General features: G+C 42.7%; 1 protein-coding gene across 2 annotated transcripts in view; it reads right to left on the bottom strand.

Moving 5' to 3' along the window:
* The window catches only part of LOC120833097 (leucine-rich repeat and fibronectin type III domain-containing protein 1-like protein), a 278724-nt gene that overhangs the window by 140981 nt on the left and 123479 nt on the right, over positions 1 to 14264 (bottom strand). For both annotated transcript variants that reach the window (XM_040200055.2, XM_040200217.2), the window contains one exon: positions 2005 to 2197. The gene's annotated coding sequence lies outside the window, so the exon portion shown is untranslated. The remainder of the gene's footprint in view (positions 1 to 2004; positions 2198 to 14264) is intronic.

The following is a 14264-nucleotide window of genomic DNA, read 5'->3' as shown; positions in this document are numbered from 1 at the left end:
TTCTAAATAAGTCGGTCGCTGTTTGTAGAATATGTAGAAGACAAATAAAAAAATCACGGAAACACGACGAATCTTTCCGGCCATCTACTAAGGCCCCGTGGGATTAAACAACGCCGACAGTCAGGACCTCTAGCAGCGTTACCGCTGCAGCAGCAGCAGGTAACTCCAGCTCTGCAGACACCTCAGGCCTCGCCAGCACCAAACTCAACATCACAGTAACAAGTTTATCTGTAAAGACATGCGCCCCTACAATGTGGTTGAAAATCGGGTGTTCTGTAAATTGATCCAAACATTGTGTAATTATTGTGTAATGTTTACATTGAAAATGGCACTTGATTCAAATAAAAGGTTAATACATTTGCCATTAATTGTTGTTTGCTTGTTTATAATATCCATAATTAATTTAAACCTGATTTCCTTACAAGAAACAACAGGGATCTCAGAAACTTTGCCTGCACTGTCCAGTAAAGTTACTGAATCGATTTCAAGTCACTGAATCGAATCGTTCTAAATCGTCCATGAATCGAATCGGCAACCATGAATTGCGTTTCGAATTGTTGTTAAAATGAATCGTTACACCCCTAGTATATATGTAGCCTACTTTTTAAATAATATATATCCACCCATCCAACAGTTGTGGATGGTGTCATCAGCACAGTTGTAAACCCTGCAGATACTCCGATCTTGCCTCAAATGGTAGTTAAAAGTATTCAGAAACAGTCTGTTCCTGCATCACAGGAGGATGATGATGATAATGAGGAGGAGGAAACGCTGTCTGCTGCCACAGGGTGAGATCCGGAGGGGCCTACCGAAGTGTGTCTAAATATTATCTACTGGCAGTGCTCTGCCCATTCACATTCTAGAGTGGAATTTGGATATTGACATGTAGACTGAAGTGATGAGCATAGATAATGGCTAACTAGCACATTCTTGTCCTTGAGAAGAACATGGTTGGGCATCACCAACCCACAGCACAGCTTCAAACAGTGAGATTTGTTAAATCTGTATGTGGAACTGTACGAATTAAATGTCGTCCATATGTTTCCTAGTTCCCTGTAAAGCGGTAGCGTTCTAACAGAAATTCCTCTGGAAATGATAAAACGTCTAATCTGGGTTGGAAGACTCTCTCGCGACGTAAAGCATTTCAAATCACAAGGCTACGATGTCAATTGGATTCGGTAGGAATGTACAATCCATGTCTACCAGCTTTCTTCATGTGGGAGGAGACAGGTAGAAACTCTGGGTTTCTTATAGTAAACCTGCCAGCGAGCAAGTTACGTTCACAGAGTTTGTTACCATGGTGATTGACTCAGAGTTTCAGTTACCTCTCTATCTGGAACGGATTTCCCTGATCTCGGGGTTAACTTACTCTGAGTTTTCACATAACCCGCTTTCTGGAATAACCCCCAGATCATCCCTGTGGGGGGATTTGTCCTCCACGTCCAAGGTAAAGTCCACTGAATTTAACCCAAAGGCCAACTATTTCTTTATCCCTAAAATAGATTATGTTGATTTGCAGACCTGAAGACCATGGTAACCTTTGACACACGCAGTTTGTATGCAATTATTGTGATTCTCTCTTATCGCCAAACTCAAAAGTTTATTCCGCTCTTCAATTACGAGTGCTGTTACAATGTGGCACTAAAAGGATCTTTCTCCGCCGGTTGTCCTGGCAATGGGACCTTACAGACCTCACCAAAGTGCCATCTATGGCACTATCGATCTACCATCTATGCTGGAAACATCCACACTTTACACATGAATATCTTTGCATATCTGCTGCTATAGGCCAGTGACTCGCCCATTCACACCCAACTTGGCTCCAACGGGTCAGGCAGTCAAAAGTAGGACGCAGAAGCGGAATCTAAATGCCTTTAAACCAAAGTTCATGATGACTTGATTATGTTAGACAAAAGATGCAAAGTATGTATCAAACTAAACCAAAAGCGTACAACAACAGTCACTGGCAGTGTTACAGTTGAAGGTTATTGAAGAGCAGCCTACCTCTCTATCAGGGCAGGGGAGCCGTCCTCTCCTCACAGGGGGCAAAACGGAGGTGGAGCTCATCCGGGTTCACCTGCGCATACTCTGGGTCGCACGTCCACGACCTCAGGACCCTGAAGACGTGCCTTGAGAGTCCTCAAAGTTTGTTGATGGCAAACTGTCTGAGCTGTCCGTCAAAGTCTACTAAGACCGCCTGCAAGAGAGAGACCAAGAGAAATGGATGAGCATTGGCAAGAAGGTTGACGGGGGAGAAAGAAGGGAGGCAGACGAGAGGAAGGCAGAGCAGCCGCATGGCAACTTGGTCCCTAAAGTGAAGTGTTTCTTTTATTACCAAAAAACAACCGTCGCTGGGAGGAGAAGGGAAGAGAGGCGGAGACGGACTGAGGTAACAGAAAATAAGATTTGACTGACTTGAAGAAAGAAAGCATTATGGGTAAAAAGAGGCCTCATCCCTTCCTGTAGCTGTGACACGCAGCTGTGGTTTCACCCGTAATCTTTGATGAATCGACCTGACAGACTGTGGCAGTAAGTGAGGAGCGTGTTGCTCTGTGCTTAGTATTAAATCTGCTTTTTAAACATCACAAATGAAAAACTGTAGCTCTCTACTTTTACAAGTAACAGGTAGAGCTGACTGAAAACATCTGAAACACAATCTCAATCATGCATCCAGGAGAGTCGAGTCTGGGTGAGTTCCACACCTTATTTTTTAACCAGCTACTTGACGAAAATTCCGGCGATCACATGGTAAAAACTATACATTTATTTATTAAGCATAACTGGGGGGAGATTATGTATGTATTATATGTATGAAATATAAAGTTAACCAGACAACAGAAGAAATATTTGATTATAGCCCAGAGAAATTTCTGGCAACAAACTACAGCTAAACAATGATTAATCAATTATCTAATTGGTCACCAAGTTAATTGACAGTTATTCCAACTAATAAAATAATAGTTTTTAGTAGTAATTGGAGGCATAGCGTGAAATATTATATGTTCAAAATCACGTAAAAAAGTTTGTTCACAGTTTTTTTTAAAGTCTACTTCGTTTCATTCTTGGTAAACCTCAGCACAGATGGAAGACATCCGTTACCAGTCAATGGCACTCGGATATTGTAAAATTTGTTTCTCTGATTTTCATACGGGAAATGTAATCAGAGACGAACACATTTCTGAACAGGGTTTAATTTTAGATACAAAATGATGACATGATATAAGCACTGGCGATGATGGATTCACATCTATTTTCTCTGTTAGATGGTTTTGCAGAAAATGGTAAAAGCGCACGTTTCCAATTACAATTCAGATTAAAGTCATAATTGCATAAAATTAGACTCTTCAATTAATGCACAGTACAAATAATTGCTTTTTATTTGTGCCTTTGTCGACAAAGGCTCTCCACTCATTGCTGACTCAATGTGTCCTCATCAGGGAAGATCAAAGACACGCAGCACAGTTGATCACCAAAAGTAAAATTAACATTTAAAAATAGCGGGTTCAAAAAATGAAGATGCCAGTACCCTTGAAGTGATATCAATAGCAACAGAGTAATTTATTCACCGCACTGCAGGGCGGTCATAGCTTAATAGCTCTACCTTAAGGTGCATAATATTTCTCTCACTTATCGGTGTGAAACTGCAGCAGCCGTTAAGCGAGCAGAGGACTGTATTGGAACTGAGAGGTGGAGCGATTCCCCCCTGGCGGTGCACTGCTAAAGGTGCTGGCGACACCCAGCAGCCTCGTCGGTTGCAATGTTCATACAATTTCCAGGTAAAAAGTTCGTCATGGCTTTACATAACTCTGAGGGTAAAAGTATTTAGGAGGCCAACGTAGTGAAGATGGTAACCTCTGGTTACCGCAGACAGATGGTGTGAGGACTTCTCTGCATTGCCAAATGCCAGTCAGGCCCGCCTTCATTCACCCCCACTGAGAGACTGAGCATCCAGTCTCCCACAGAGACATGAGGGGGGTGAGTTTGGCACTCGCTAAACTGTGTTGCCACAGTTATAAAAAGATCAATTCAGACTGAATTGGAAAAGACTAAATAGGTGACTCCAGGGTTTCTAAGCACATTTTCTGGTTGGGAATTGTCAGCAAAATGATGCTGGCAGTCCCTTTCCTCCTGCACCGACTCAAATCAGGCCAGTTCAGCAACTCTGGGCTCCACGTTCTGCTTTGCACACTGTCCCCCTTTTCAAAAGGTCCCTCGAGGCTCTGCAGCCATGAAAATAAATACCACGCTCTATAACGCCAATAAAAACAGTAATTAACTTGAATCTCCGTGCAGCTGTGAGGATTTTTTCCGTTTCCTCTGGGTAGCTTGCCAGAAGCGGCAAACCCACTGTCACATCGCTGTGGCGCGCAGGTGGTTCGGCCGACGGGGATGGTCCGTTGTCATTGTCATGTGGCACGCGCTCATTCGCACAACCCCCGTTGGACTGATTAGGGGTAGCAGCTATTTAGAATATACCGGCGGGCCAGTTCTAATGGTGATTGGATATTATCCTGCGTTCTCCTGTGTTTTGAGTGAACTTGCAGCGTTTCTCTCTTGCATGTGTTTTGAAGTTTGTATCACCTGTGCTCCGGTCGTTTTTGTGATTACCGCATTTTTCTCTTGCAGCGTTTGCAGCGTTTTACTGTTGGACGGTGGCCGACATGTTGGCACGTGTCGGCCACCGTAAAATTGCCTGTAATTTTTCTATATTGTTAGTCTGAGAAATGTGCTTTGAATTGTAATTGTATACATTGAATGTCTGCTATTGACGATGCAATAAAACATCCATCAGTTAAAAAGTAATTCGTACTCTGAGTAGTTTTTGAGAAGAGTACTTTGTACTTTTACTTAAGTATTTTAACACTAGTTTTACTTGTAATAGAGTACAATTTAAACAATGTAACAGTACTTTTACTTGAGTTTTCAGTACTCCTTCCACCTCTGGTGATTATAATCGTCAAAGTGGAACCCAGCTGTGTCCAGGTATGTTGACACCGGTCTGGCCTGAGCAGATATCTAAATATATTTTTTGGCCAAGTGAAAGTGTGTAAAATGCATATTTAATTTCCTATAAAATCTTCTCAATAAAAGTCTTCCGTCATTATGACTGCCTGCTCTTCTTTCATGGCTTATTTGTTTGTTCTAAAATTTCAAACGTCATGCTCCGTAACGGGGCTTGACCCGCCCACCTGCCCGGCTTTGGCGGGTAAAGCAGTCACTCTTAATAGCCACATCGGCGGGTGATATTCTATACATCTCTCTCTCTATGTTTTTATTGTAGATTCCTGATCCTGAAAATAAATGTATTCCACACTATGAGAATGTAACACCTATACTGTACTGATGTTTACACTGATACATATAAACTCAAGACTCTTAGCCTGTCATAACCCTTCAATAAATATGAATATGATGCTCTGTGACTTGGAACGGTGTCCTGCTGTACACTATGAATATGTAATGAATGGCTATAATGGCTAGAATACAATTCTGTTGGAAATTATTCAACAGTGAAATTAGGAGTGAAATCTCAAAACTAAATCAGTCAGTTCAATTTTCTGACTTCGTAATCGCAAAGATCACCTTTAAATGGTCCTGATTGTTTATTTTTACATTTATGAACCAAACAAGTCCACTGGAAAGTGTTAATGTTATCAATATATGCAGAACTATATTTTTATAGGACTAAATGTCATTGTAGAGGCCTCAAGGCTTCCGTATCTGTCGGGCTCCAGTGCCCATGTGTCCAATTAAATGAATGAATGATGTGTTCCCAAGCACATTTTACATTTTGAATTGTGGCAGTTAAAAACAACCCTTTCTCTCGACATTTGCCGATGGAACGAACAAATGTTCCAAGTGTATTGGTAAAGACATTGTCTAAGTCCAACTTGACAACATAAAAAAAAGACATTGGTAGATAGTGATTTTCGTATCTCTTTCATCCCATTTCTACACCGATCTATCCCGGTAACTGCACACGGTGCTGATGCCTCAATTCTGCACCCGGTGACCCTCCTCTAACAGAACCTGATGTGGCAAAACCAGATGATCAGTCGGTCTGTGTCTCCCTTGGTGTGTCTTTTAGTGCAAACTGATATCAATCTAACCTGTCAACATACTCCAAATAACCCTTTTCTGTTCCTTATTACACATTTTTCTCAAATGTCTGATGGCAAATAACTCTGAGGTCAAATTTACAACAATTTAACCTGGCAACTCCCAACTGTGTGAATGCCTTCTCTGTTGGGCCTTCTGAAGGAAACAACCTCCTTCTTCAGCTGATAGCATTTCAAGTGGCAACACAGAAAGTAGTTTTCACTTCAGCTTGCTGAACTCGCCCTGACCCACCAACCGTTACTCTCTCTGCCCTTTGGAAAATCAAATCACCTGTTTTACGTTCCCCCTCGCTCCAACTGATTGCTCCATCTGTTTCTCCAACCTGGCAAATTCACCCTGTTAATGAAACCATGCCTCCGCCATCATGCATCAAATAACTTATTTTAGAGGGATATCATCACTACCCGGTGCACTGCATAACTGCACAGCAGGCTGGCAGCACTACTCCAATCTGGCAACATAGTTCTTGACCTCATGGTGTTCAATGTGCACGAAGCCACACATCACACAAACAACAATATATAAATAAGTAATATACATATATAATAAAGGGTGTTGAGAGGAGATGACATTTAAGAAATATTTCAGTCTACTCCTAGAACAATGGAATGCCACTCAAAGTCTGTGTATATGCATGTAAACCCGGCATACCCACCAGGAAAACAAAAACCATCAACTAAAAAGTAAACTAATTGCCTTTTAATTACAATACTATCAAAGTTAAAACTGTTCTATAAATTATGTTTCTGACCTGTATGTGGCAGAACAAATTAATGTTTAACCAAATTGCCTGGAAGCAAGTTGGCATGAGACCAGAACAAACATCGGAGCATCCTAATTTGGGTCAAAAGGAAAAACCAAGAGTTCGGTAAACCATTACACTGAGGGGCAGGGATCATGCAGGATAGCAGACGAACCGACGAGGAGACAAAGGACACACACGAGCTGTGTCTCATTTGGTTGGCTGCATCCTCAGGAGGACGCAGCCATGCAGTCGACCTGGGCTGCGTCCGCCAACAACCGCATAGGCAGATTCAAGCGGCCCTTGGGACGGTCTGGCCTGAGTCATCAGCCTTTCCTCTGCTGCTCCCGTTGCTTAGCAACCTGCTGCGCTAGTAAAGGCCTTAACCCCCCCCCTAAAAACATGAAAGTACAGATAGAGAGGGTAATAATTGAGGAAGATGTGGTCCCTTCTGGATCATGATATATTTCAGGCGGAGAGAAGAACATTTTGGGTAATTTTGAATTGAATTTAAAAACGGTTAAGCCGTGTACTTTTAGCTAAAAGTAATGTTGCAATCTTAAGGCAGAGGAAATCAATCAATAGTGTCAATAAAAAATACAGCAGAAAACACATTCATCAACGCGTATACACAGACTTTATTTTCTTTCTTACATATTTTAACTGTAACCTTAAGACATTACAGAATATGTCCAAGCTGCTAGCACACATTGTTCTTCCTTCAGCTTCATGTTGCTTCCTCTTGGCTCCATGAAACATACAAAATGAAAAAGTTAGTTATATATATGTTTTGTGGTGTGATTATAACATATTTATTCTCAATGTTTGCAACGCTACTGACTTAGAAAGTGATATTTCAGATTCATAACATGTTTACTTGAGTTCACTTTGATTAATTTCTGTTCATAATATGAAGTATACTTTATCTATAAAACTGTCACAACTTCAGTAAGATATTATTGGTCAACCTTCAAAAGTTGAACAGTTAGTGCAGTTAGTTCTCACGTCACTCACATGGACTACCAACGTCACGTAACTTTTATATTTTTATAATACGATTATTATGAACTAAGATGTGAAACAAAGATGTGATGTTATATATTATATAATGACATTTCTATTGGTAGACATTTAAGGGAATTCTGTTACTTAGCTTAGTGAATTCTCGCTTCTCCTGCCGCGGGCTTGTCTGCCTCCGTCCTGAATAAATTAAATCGCTGTTGGCCCGCACTGCATGAAGGGATATATTCTGGTCCGCAAAGGACAGATCCGATGTGTCCTCCAAATCGGCGCCCGGAGGACTGTGTCTCTGAGCCACGTTCGGGGAGGCCAACGGAATGGGACAGCCGAGTTGCAGCCGGTTCCCCCCTGAGGCTGCGTTCTCTTCTGTCTGCTCTTCTCCCTGTACACCAACAGCTGCACCTCCAGTCACCAGTCCGTCAAGCTCCTGAAGTTTGTGGATGACACCACCCTCATTGGACTGATGGGAAGAACGCAGCCCCACCATCCCCCACCCTGTGTGTGTGGAGTCCTTCCGTTTTACTGGACCTTAAGTTCCATCACAGCTCCATCACTAGGAAGGATAAACTTTCTGAGGCTACTGAAGAAATTCAACCTACCAAAGACAAAGTTGGTGCACCTCTACACAGCCATCGTTTAGGGGAGTCTGCAGCATGTCATCCGCTCTGCAGAGAGGGTGATCGGCTGCAATCTGCCGTCCCTCCGGGACTTGTTCGCTTCAAGGAGCCCAAAGCGAGCAAGATAAATTGTTGCCGACCCCTCTCACCCCGGACAAAAACAGTTTGTGCCCCTTCCATCTGGCAGGAGGCTGAGGTCCATCAGGACCAAGACCTCCCGCCACACGAACAGTTTCTTCCCGTCAGCAGCCCGGTCCCCCACTGACTGACTCTGACATCCCTTTTCCTACCGGTCACTCCCTTCATACTCCATATTTAAATACACTTGAACACGTTCACATACACTTACAGTATAGTTGCCCTAACCCTTTATTTTTTAAACATTTTTTATTTCATATTCCATTATATTTTATAATATCATATATTACATTACATTACATTACAGGTCATTTAGCTGATGCTTTTTTCCAAAGCGACTTACATATAACTTACTTTTTGTTTGTTAATTGAAATATGTTTTATTTATTGTACTTTTACGTTTTGTCTTGTTGTCCAATGTCTGTCCAACGCTACGCATCACCCGCTATGTGAAATTCCTTATATGTCCAACAAATTTAGCTAATAAATGTTCCGGATCCTGAAGTGACGTATGTGGTGGACAAATGCGTCCTCATGAGAATGCAGTCGACAAATTGAGAGTAGCTGCAGCTTAAATACCCTAAGAAAGTGCAGGTGATTGGACAAAAGTTAAGGGCAAGCAAAAAATCCAAGTGAGGGAAAAAAAGACACCGGGGGAGAGAGTGAAGCTCACCCAGATACACGAGAGGCAGGAAATACAACATAAAGCATAAAATAACCCCACACCGTGACAGATGAGCCTGTCCTCCCCAACACTAAATGAGCTCAGGCTTTTATTAGGCTATGCACACGCACGCACGTGTCTCTTAAGCATCTCCTTAAATTTAATTCAATTAAAGCCATCTTTGCAACGGTTGTCACAAATAATTAACAAAACCTAAGAAACAGATACTGAGACATTGTGAGGCTTCACAACAACATATTGACAAACCTGACCTGTCCTGAACTTTCTCTCAGGCGCTGAATCATTAACTCCTGAAACACGTGAATGATCCCAGTGTCTCTCTGACAACAACTTGTCTTTGCCACACCTTACCTTTTAGATAAAACAATGTCCATCAATCCCAAATGGCAAATACTCAGCAAAACCTTCCCTCTAGAGACAGATACGCTCCTGGGGCCTCAAAACAACACAAGTTCACCCAGGTGACCCACAGTCATGTGACCACTCAAACAGCAATCTCTTTTCTTTTGATTGAGTTGGCAAAGAAGGCAAGCGCTCTCCTTCACCAAAAGAAGTGTACAGCAAACTGTTTAGCAATCAGTCCATCCAAAATATCAGCCTCAGGACATCGTCCACATAAAACCACATCTGTGTAGTCCAGATGCTCATAGCCCGTCTCCACACTGGTCATTTCTTTAAATGGACATACAAGATGGTGTATGTACTTTCGGAAAGAAGTGTAAAGGGCACAAAAACCTGAGGAGAGAGAGATAATTGAAAGAGACCAAGAGTACCAAAGGACAAAAGGAAATATGGTTAAATGATTAACATAATTGTGTAATCTGCTTCGGACAGACGACAATTTGTAGCATGAATTGTCTAAATACGCATTTCTTTAAATACTCTGCTGTTTGGATACCAATAACATATCCTTAACAGAAGGACAAGGCACACGTGTATCTTTCATTTCCTCACCAAGAGAACCGTTCATGAAGACACACCAGACACACAAAGGTGACTTCTGGTGTAGCCGTTGTTGGTGAGGTGATGCAAAGCTTGGAACTTACTTAAAATACACGGTGAGCCCTAAAGTCAGGACAAACAAAAGTGAGATAAAGAAGGATAACGGCATATGATTAACAACACATAAAGTCTCTACAGGGAGATTTGCAATTGTTGTACGTTTGCATTGAGCAGCAGCAAGATCAATCACCCTTACATGATTACACCTTGAAAACTCGGATTATCTTAAAGCTGGCAAAGCCGCCATAACAGGCTCATAACACCAGCTGTTCATAAGCAACCTGGTGACTTATATCCGCCCGCTCATAGCACAACCTTTTCAATGGATTAAGATCATTCGAAACTGGCAACCTTGTCTAGGCACAGCGTGCTCCACACATGCTCCACAGAAACTGAGCCTCGGAAATGTCCCTGTCCACTCCGTTCCCCTTAAATAGAACATGACCAATGGGACAGCCGTCCCCGTTCTACATCAACCTCTGTACCCGTTACATATCCTGTCAACATCGGCCTCCACGGGCCTCCACGGGCCTCCCAGGCCATCCTGTGGCCTGCATCAGACCGAACCATTTCACGTGTGAAGAGCTTCACATGGCTACGAGATTCGTTTCCGATGTACTCCCTAAAATCCACTCCATCTCAACATCACTTCAACGTGGAAACTCTCCCTGCAACCTGGCGACCGCGGCAGGTGCATCGCTCTGCGCTGAGATAAGCTTGAGATGACTCTCCTCCTCCTCCTCCTCCTCTCTGTAGCAGTGCAGCTTTGTTCAGCCTGCATATCAGTCGCTCACACACATAAACACACAAAATGTAGTTTGTAGTGTGCGTTTCTGACTGTGTTTGAATGTCAGCACTGCAGAGAGAAGCTTCAGGAGGTGAACATGATTTTTAACCTTTTTTCTACCAACCTTATCTGAACTAATTCATGGAACCACTGTGAGGAGGATCACGGGGCGGATAAAGTCGCACTGACACAATAGACGCACAACATAGATTATTTCAGCAAACCTGGAAAAACAGCCGTAATTACTTTTCTTAATTCTTCTTTCAAGTGAAGCCGAGGCAGAGGTGTCCTAAAACTTGTAATCTGTTCACTGATCAGCAGGAGGCCACTCCTCCGGCTGCTGCAGTAAGAAGAAGAACTAGTGAACTATGAATACTTCTACTTTGCAAGTACTTAGCACTTTAGTTATTACCTCCTGTAAACATGAATGCATGGTCTGGTTAAGGAGGGCTAGTCGGGCCAGCGTGTAGTAGCCGTGACCAAACAGCACAAAAACACTGCATGCTGTAAAACAAAGCCCAAAACAAATCAATATTAAAGAACTCATCTGTGTGAGGGATCCGTTCCACCCATTCTTTGTCAACGCTTTACTCGATGTCTTGCCCTGATGGGAGTCCGTCTGGGTGGCTTTTGAATGAAATGAAACGTGTCTGTGAGTAAGCAAGGATGCTAATCGGCACTAGCAAGTTTTCCGACCGTGAATGCATGTTAACTCTGGCGTGATTTCTTTTTCCAATGGCAGGCGATCTACCGGCACTGCCTTGGCAATGGACCTATTGGGCACCCCTGATCTACACATGACGCTGTATGTGGTCATTGGGATGGATGGAAAAAAGAAAAGTAAATGGGATGTGGTCAGTAAAAATAAAGTACAATCAGTTCGGAGAGCAACACTGTTACACAAGAAACCGAAAGTCAACATTGACTATTAAGAACATAGCAGTGATTACGTAGGTTAGAGTGTGCATAACCAGGCCACAAGTGTACTTATTTTAACTAAAACCACAACAGTTTCCTGAACCTACCCAAGTAGTTTTATCAAAACCTAACCAAGCTGACAAGGGCAAAACCATGCTGGAGGCGTATAATATGTAATAATTTACATCTCACATCATTGTGAGGTCTGCACAAAACGTCCTGAAAAGTCCTCTACAAGTCAGTTTGCAAAAGTAGATCCTCATGAGTACAACCAAATGGCCCACAGCCACAAATGATTTAATCATTTAGACAAAGAGGGATTTTTGTCTTTCACAATCCAAGTGTGAATGAAAAGAGTGATTTCACATGTCATTTCATATTAAACCTGTGTGTGTGTGTGTGTGTGTGTGTGTGCGTGTAAGAGAGAGAGACAAACGGAGATAACGGAACAGAGAATGAAAAACATGGGAGACAGTTTGTAAATATGTAATGAGCAGCTTCAGGCCATTAGAAGTGCTGTGCACGCAAGTTGAATGTGTGTGTGTCCTAATAATTAATAACACACAATTCTCCGCTATAATGCCAGAAATCAATATGGATTTTAAAGCGAAAGAATGGATCCCTTTTGGTCACTAAAAGTGTTTGTGGGTTTCGATTGTGTTTCTGTGTGTGTAGAGCTGTCACAATATCAAATTTGTGTTGTGTGATTATTGCACTAACATTATTTGCGATAAACGCTATATTTGCCATTTTCAGCCACCGATAACATAATGACAATATAATACAAGTACGCTCTTTCAAAGAACAAAGCACGTTTTATTCGTCAGAAATTTAGACATTCGAATCGGAATGTGAAAAAAATAGAGCGACGGGGGAGGCCCGGTCCCGCTGACAATCGACCGGTCCATTTGGACTTGTTTATCCTAATTGTCTGTAGATGTCACGAAAAATAACACTTCATAACACGTGGGTTCAGGCCTTCCCTTCCCCTGTCGGTGTCCGCTCTGCGTGTGTGGAGGCGCTGCCTAAGCCCCGCCTCCGCTTTCGGGAATGAAAGCAGACAAGAGGAAAGCGCGATTGACTAAAATGTTGGTGACGAGATGAATATAATTTTCATATATTGTGTGACACGTCAATATATTGCATATCGCGACAGGCCTACGTGTGTGGATGGCTACAACCTGTAATAATATTAATAAGGCCCTGGTTTGTGGTAATGGAATAACATTACTCCTGCCTGTAACCTGTGAGTATGTGTGCACAAGTGTCAGTTGGGCCTCTATTCATCACTGTGTGTGGGTGTGTGCGTGTGTGTGTCTGCATGCACGTGCAAAAAGGTTTCTGACCCCATCAACACACAGCAACACATTCATCCTTCAGTTTCTCTCTCCGTCGCCAATCAATTCTCAGCGCCGGGGCGACCGTGGAATCCAATTATAGTCGCCTCGTCACAAAGGTGCCCCTTGTGCACGTACACCAACCGTGTGTGTGTGTGTGTGTGTGTGTGGGTAAGCTTGTACAATCACCTTGAAAACGCCTGATCGTTTAGAAACAGTGCTGCTGATTCGGAGTGAAACCCCAACAGCAGAGGAGTGAAGTCGCATGGGGAAGGATGTCTGTAGGTGAAGCTTAGCGCAGAGACCGGAAGAACAGAAAAGTGCCAAATGCAGAACAAATAAATACAAATATTTTACTTACTCTAGCTGACAAAAACAACTGTGAAGAACGTTCATTTTGTGTTGATATTGTTCTCCTGAGGACAAAAGCGATAATGTTTCCCCAACCATTATAACAGGGGGGCGCTCATAGCTGGTGGAGGAATCCGCTCTGTGTGTCGCTGAGGTCTCAGCTGTTAGTTCGCTGTGGATCTGCTTGATTTGCCTCCTTTCCACCCCACGGATATCATTAACGGTTAAGAATGACTAGAAATGATGATGGCATTCTCATTTACTCATATAGTTCATACAGAGGCACCAGTATGACATACCAATCAATTAAAAGCAACTTTGAGCCTCAGAAAAAACTGTACCACTTAAATCCACCGCACAGGCCACTGAAGCATCCGAGTCATGAAGTCAAACACACACGTTTGCTTCACGGGCTTTAGAGAGGAGGAATGGATCAGCAGGCTTCTGATTCAGCTCAGCAGCTGACTGACTGACTGACTGACTGACTGACTGACGAAACGCACACAGCAGCTCACTTGCTGAGCAGCACGTCGGCAAAAAGAAAAGT

Source organism: Gasterosteus aculeatus, chromosome 1 (genome assembly GCF_964276395.1).
Source record: "Gasterosteus aculeatus chromosome 1, fGasAcu3.hap1.1, whole genome shotgun sequence".
Taxonomy (NCBI): domain Eukaryota; kingdom Metazoa; phylum Chordata; class Actinopteri; order Perciformes; family Gasterosteidae; genus Gasterosteus; species Gasterosteus aculeatus.
This window is presented reverse-complemented; position numbering and strand designations above follow the sequence as displayed.